General features: G+C 36.4%; 1 pseudogene; it reads left to right on the forward strand.

Moving 5' to 3' along the window:
* The first annotated feature begins 3,600 nt into the window (after positions 1-3,600).
* Positions 3,601-5,404, forward strand: LOC127857482 (uncharacterized; annotated as a pseudogene).
* Positions 5,405-5,746: the final 342 nt, after the last annotated feature.

Below are 5,746 nucleotides of genomic sequence, written 5' to 3' on the forward strand. Positions count from 1 at the left end.
CATGACCTAGGGATGCTCCACATGAAATTTAGTTGAAATTGGCTCAATGGTTTAGTAGAAGATGTTTACAAATTGTTTACAGACAGACAGACAGACAGACGGACGGATGGACGGACGGACGCCGGACGGTGAGTGATCACAATAGCTCACCCCGAGCTATCGCTCAGGTGAGCTAAAAACCAGCATTTTGTATCTCGTTAAATCCATTCTACCAGACAACATCTTACGTTGAAATTTTGCACTTTGCTAAAAGGAACATTGATTTTTTTATGGGTTAGCTTTATTTAACGAAATATTCGATATTTTTTAGCGTGATTGTTACTTTACAAAAATAAAATAACAAGATGTGTTTGTGAAACACTATGTCCCCCTATATGACGTTTTACCTTGATGGATGACCTTGACCCTTCACCACTCAAAATGTGCAGCTCCATGAGATACACATGCATTTCAAATATAAAATTGCTAGCTTCAATATTGCAGAAGTGACATTACATGAGCAATTTTGACCAATATATTTGACCTTGAAGGATGACCTGAAACCTTTCACCACTCAAAATGTGCAGCTCCATGAGATACACATGCATGTCAAATACCAAGTTGCTATCTTCAATATTGCAAAAGTATTCATAAAAAAAGCGATTTGGGCCACATATATTTGACCTCTGACCTTGACCTTGACCTTTCACAACTCAAAATGTGGAGCTCCATGAGATACACATGCATGCAAAATATTAAGTTGCTATCTTCAATATTGCAAAAGTACTCATAAATTGAGCGATTTTGGCCACATATATTTGACCTCTGACCTTGAAGGATGACCTTGACCTTGACCTTTCACCACTCAAAATGTGCAGCTCCATGAGATACACATGCATGCCAAATATCAAGTTGCTATCTTGAATATTGAAATACTGCAAAAGTGTATATTAAATGAGCGATTTTGACCCATATATTTGACCTTTGACCTTGAAGGATGACCTTGACCTTGACCTTTCACCACTCAAAATGTGCAGCTCCATGAGATACATATGCATGCCAAATATCAAGTTGCTATCTTCAATATTGCAAAAGTTATTGCAAATGTTAAAGTTGGCGCAAACCAACCAATAGACCAACCAACAGACCAACCAACCAACAGACAGGGCAAAAACAATATTTCCCCCCACTACTTTAGTGGGGGACATAAAAATCTTTTAATGGTTGTTTAATGTTTATTTAGGTAAATACAAGTGTTTTGATGCAAAAACATACACAAAAAGGATTAGCAGATGGACTTTCTTTTTTGTTTATCTTTACGACAATGATTGTGCTACTTATCAACAAACATGGAGCCTAGTAAAGGGAATGCTATTGATAACATTGACCCGCAGGACAACTGTTGACTCTTAATTGTTCTGCTCAAGGATTGTATTGGTACAAGTCATGTTTTCAAAACTGTGTTCAAATTTTAAGCAGTTCTAGTCAGTGTTTTGTTATTTCAAAGTGTTATATTTCATATTTTCATTATGCAATGATCCCGGCAATGATACTGAATTAATCAAATTGACAAATACTCAGAGTTTCATATTATATAATGTCATGTCAAGTTGTCAGTATTAATTTTGTTCATTGAAATTCATATTCGTGAATAAATATTCGTATTGGCCACCCTGTAATCGTGATACGTATCGTATTCGTCACCTAGTGTATTCGTTACAGCCCTAGTTAAAATAGAATGTTTTCACTGTCAGCAAGCATGCTCAGCAGTCATCTTGGTGGCATAGCTTCCAGTTTAAACAATAACAGCAAAAATTGATACCCGATAAATTCAACAAAATTTTTAATTATTGCCGTGTAATTGGCTGTCATATTATATCAGGCAGAGAAAAAGACAGGGCTTTCTTCAGGATACCTGAACTAGTAATGTATCAATGTGAAAAGACAGACCCGTGTATAGTCTGAAGTACATTCGAATGTGCTCGTCACTTTATTGGAAGTAAGTTGATTGTATAATTGATAAGCTTCTTTTAATTGCCATGTCATTCATTCTTTGTGTAAAACAGTTGCCTTGTGGTGCATAATACATTACTGATGATATACTTGCAAGTCTAATAGAAATTATTTTAAAATATGTATTTATTAATTTATTCCTAACCATTACCAAAGTGTCCTTTTAGTTATTTATTTTTTAGAGAGAAAGGCAGATCTGTTTGCCAGGGATGATCCAGCCTTCCATTAAAACACGAGAACCAGTACACCTGGTCAATACACCTGACAATCTGGCCAGCGGGTAGTTCCGTACAAAGGGGCGTGCAAAGAGGTCTGAGGCAGTCAAGACTTTGTTAATCTGTGCTCCAGCTAGAATTTGAAAAGGACAAGGGGAGATATTTTGTCAAAAAGGCACTTTCGACAAGCATTATTTTGTCAAAAAGGGTACTTTCGAGCCCACATGCGTATCTCAAATGCTCCCTGTTGCATATTTATTTATGTTATTAATAATTGTTGGAATGTATTATTCCCATTATTATAAAACCCTGCAAATAAAATGTCTTCAATGAAGAATACATTAATTATAATGTAATGAGAGATTTATAAACTATTATATGTAAAAAAAATAATTAAAGGGCAGGGCCGGGCCTCTGAAGGGCAGGGCGGGGCTTCGGAAGGGCAGGGCTTCGGAAGGGCAGGGCTTCGGAAGGGCAGGGCGCCCTTTAATTTAGGCCTAGCTGGAGCACTGGTTAATGATCACTGAAAACCTGTCAACAGACTGATGAGCGTGTTGAAGATTTAACTCCCTGCAGAAGAGCAATTGCCAGACACTCAAAAAATCAAGTAGAAATACAAAAGCAGCTTGCTTAAGCCAAAGATGAGAAAGAAAAACAAAAGCATGACAATGAAAAAAAAGAAACTTGAAAGAACAATTACAAAACACAAATCCTTATTCAGTTAGCGCACTAGATGGAAATGATGAAAAGTAAGATTTCTGACAAGCTTACCATGATACACATTGTTAATGGCACTGTTTTGACTGATTGAAGAGTGTTTACCACCACAAATGACCTATGGAAAATTTGAGAGCTTGGTTTTGACACTGACTATTTTAAGGCCGAACTTGACTATTAACTTCCTTGCCTTTCAGTTGTCAGTCATAAAATCTGCAATATTCAGAATTTTTGAAGATGTTATTGATGTGCTGAATGTTCCGCCACAAGCTATTGTCAGATGGCAAAAACGAGAAATACTACAAAAAACAAGGCCAATTCAGTTTCAAAAGCATTTTTGGAAAAAGTGTTGCGTTATCATAGACTGTTTTGAGGTGTTTATTGAATGTCCCTCCAACTTAATGGCACACAGTTAATCATGGTCCCATTATTAGCAACATAACACAAGTGAAATTCCTGATAAGTATTGTGCATCAATGACTTGTGTTCAAGTCAAGGGGAGGAAGGACCAGCAGGTTTTTTTCTAGCCATTTTAGGGAAAGGAGTCTGGTCAAATTCCACTTATCTACTTATTCCACAGATACCACTTATCCAGCACATAGATGACGTGTTATGTCTAAAAGAAGCGTGTGGTTCCCTTGACCTCCCAATCAGATCTTATGTAAATGTGGACATTATGAGTCAAAATTGTAACAATCTGCAACATGTCTGTGTAACAAATGAAGAAGCCTGTGCGAAAGAAATAAACACTCGTGACCAGTGCTCCAGTGCTGTATGGACTGCTGAACGTCAGAAGTGGAAAACAGCATCACATTTTGGAAGAATAATGCTTAGGAAAGCACCCATCAATGAAAAGTTTATAGACAGCATTACAATTCGAAAGCATTTATGTCAGTGTAAACCAGCTATGGAAAAGCAAACAAAAACATTGCCAAAAATATGAAAAAGACCAACAGTCATGTATATGACTGCCGCCTCTTTGTTAACCTAAAATAACCATTTAAAGGGGCCACGTCTGATAGCAAAGTATGCGACAGCATTGAAACTGGCATTTTGGAGATGAAGTGTCCCTGTTCAGCTCATAACATGGCGTTTGCAGATGTTTTTGACAAAACCAATACAAAATTATTTTTTTTTAATCTCCAGGCCTTTTTCTGTCTATTTTGGGAAAAAGTACCTTGCAAAATTGGGATTTTTCGAGTCGCGAAATCTTCAAAATTGGGAAGAATTTTCATCGACAAAAGCATTATTTGGGAAATTATTTTCTAATTTTTCTTATTAAGTCTTAAGTTTTCATACATATGTATTTCCCCAAAATGCTAAGAAAGTATTTTTTTAACATGCAACAGTCATTGTCCACTGCTAACCTAAGCATGTGACTATGATAAAAAAACAACAGACTTTGTTATGCTTGAAGTTCACATAAAATACATGTACATAGCTCGATATGTCATTAAGGATTTTTTATGAATATTCACAGTCAAAGGACCTGCATTAATAATTCAACATATTTTTTTTTCAAAATTCAAGTTGCCAAATGTCTGACGGCAGCCATTTTTTGAAACACAAAAGAAATTGAACATCATAAATGTACAGTATTGAAATGTTAAGAAGCTACAAAGGGAGTGACTCTGAATCTGGCATTGGCAAATGTTCCTCACTTGCTTGCTCAGAAACCCCTTCTGGGCAACACAAACTGGCATTCTGACTTGGACTTAACTGAGAATGTTAATGGGCGAGTCAGATTCTGGGTTAGGTGCAATAATCCAACTCCCAGCTATTGACCCTTTGTGAAGAGCTGTACGTATGTGCCCATAAAAGCCCTACAATAAGAACTAGATTCTGGGTTAACTTGTGACTGACTGGCGGTAGTATTTCCCCACAAAACATTAAGTTTGTGTGTACCTTTCGAGTCACTTTATAGTATTTTACTTTGATAGTACTTCGAATTATGCGAATTTTTTACACTGGGTCTGATTTCCGTAATTTTTTACCCAAATTTATTCTTTCGAACCACAGTATCGTTGAAAGTGAAACTAGTCCACATTTATTTACCTCATAACATCGATATCTATTCTCAACCAATTTACAATGATTAATGCGTACACATGATTATCACTTGTTGTATACCGGTACATACCTGATAATTCTGAATGATCCATAATTTCAATATTTAAAAGCTTGTTCTGACCGAAAATAACCGTAAATGTGTCTTAAGAAATGCATAGACACAAGATAATTGGGAAATAAACATCCATATTTGGCATTGGGAATGGGTCCGACTATCGGACCCGTGAGATAGGCAGAAAAAGGCCTGATCTCAGATGGTGAAAACATTACCTTAAATATTAAAGGCACACCAGTACTGGTACCAAGTTCAGGGACTGTTGCTAGTAACAGGTGCAAAGTTGTGTGACTTCGTCACATACACAAGGCAAGACTTGAATTGTATGCCAATTTTACCAGAAAAAAAACAATAGAAAACATACTTTTAAAAATGTGTGATGTGCACAATAAATATTTGATAAAGTAGTTACCTTCTGACCAAGTTTCATGATGATCGGACAATAAATGTAGACTCTCCAGTGTTAACAAGGTTTTACTATAGCTATATAAGAAAAATGCCACGCCCCCTTGGCAGCCATGTTTTTCAACCAACTGGAACAATTTTCGAACTCCAAGATATCATTAGGACAAATCTTCTGACCAAGTTTCATTAAGATGGGACAATAAATGTGGCATCTAGAGTGTTAACAATATTTAACTAAAGCCATATTAAGCCATATAAGGAAAAATTCCCGCCCCTTAGCAGCCATGTCTTT

The sequence above is a fragment of the Dreissena polymorpha genome, chromosome 14 (genome assembly GCF_020536995.1).
Source record: "Dreissena polymorpha isolate Duluth1 chromosome 14, UMN_Dpol_1.0, whole genome shotgun sequence".
NCBI lineage: Eukaryota > Metazoa > Mollusca > Bivalvia > Myida > Dreissenidae > Dreissena > Dreissena polymorpha.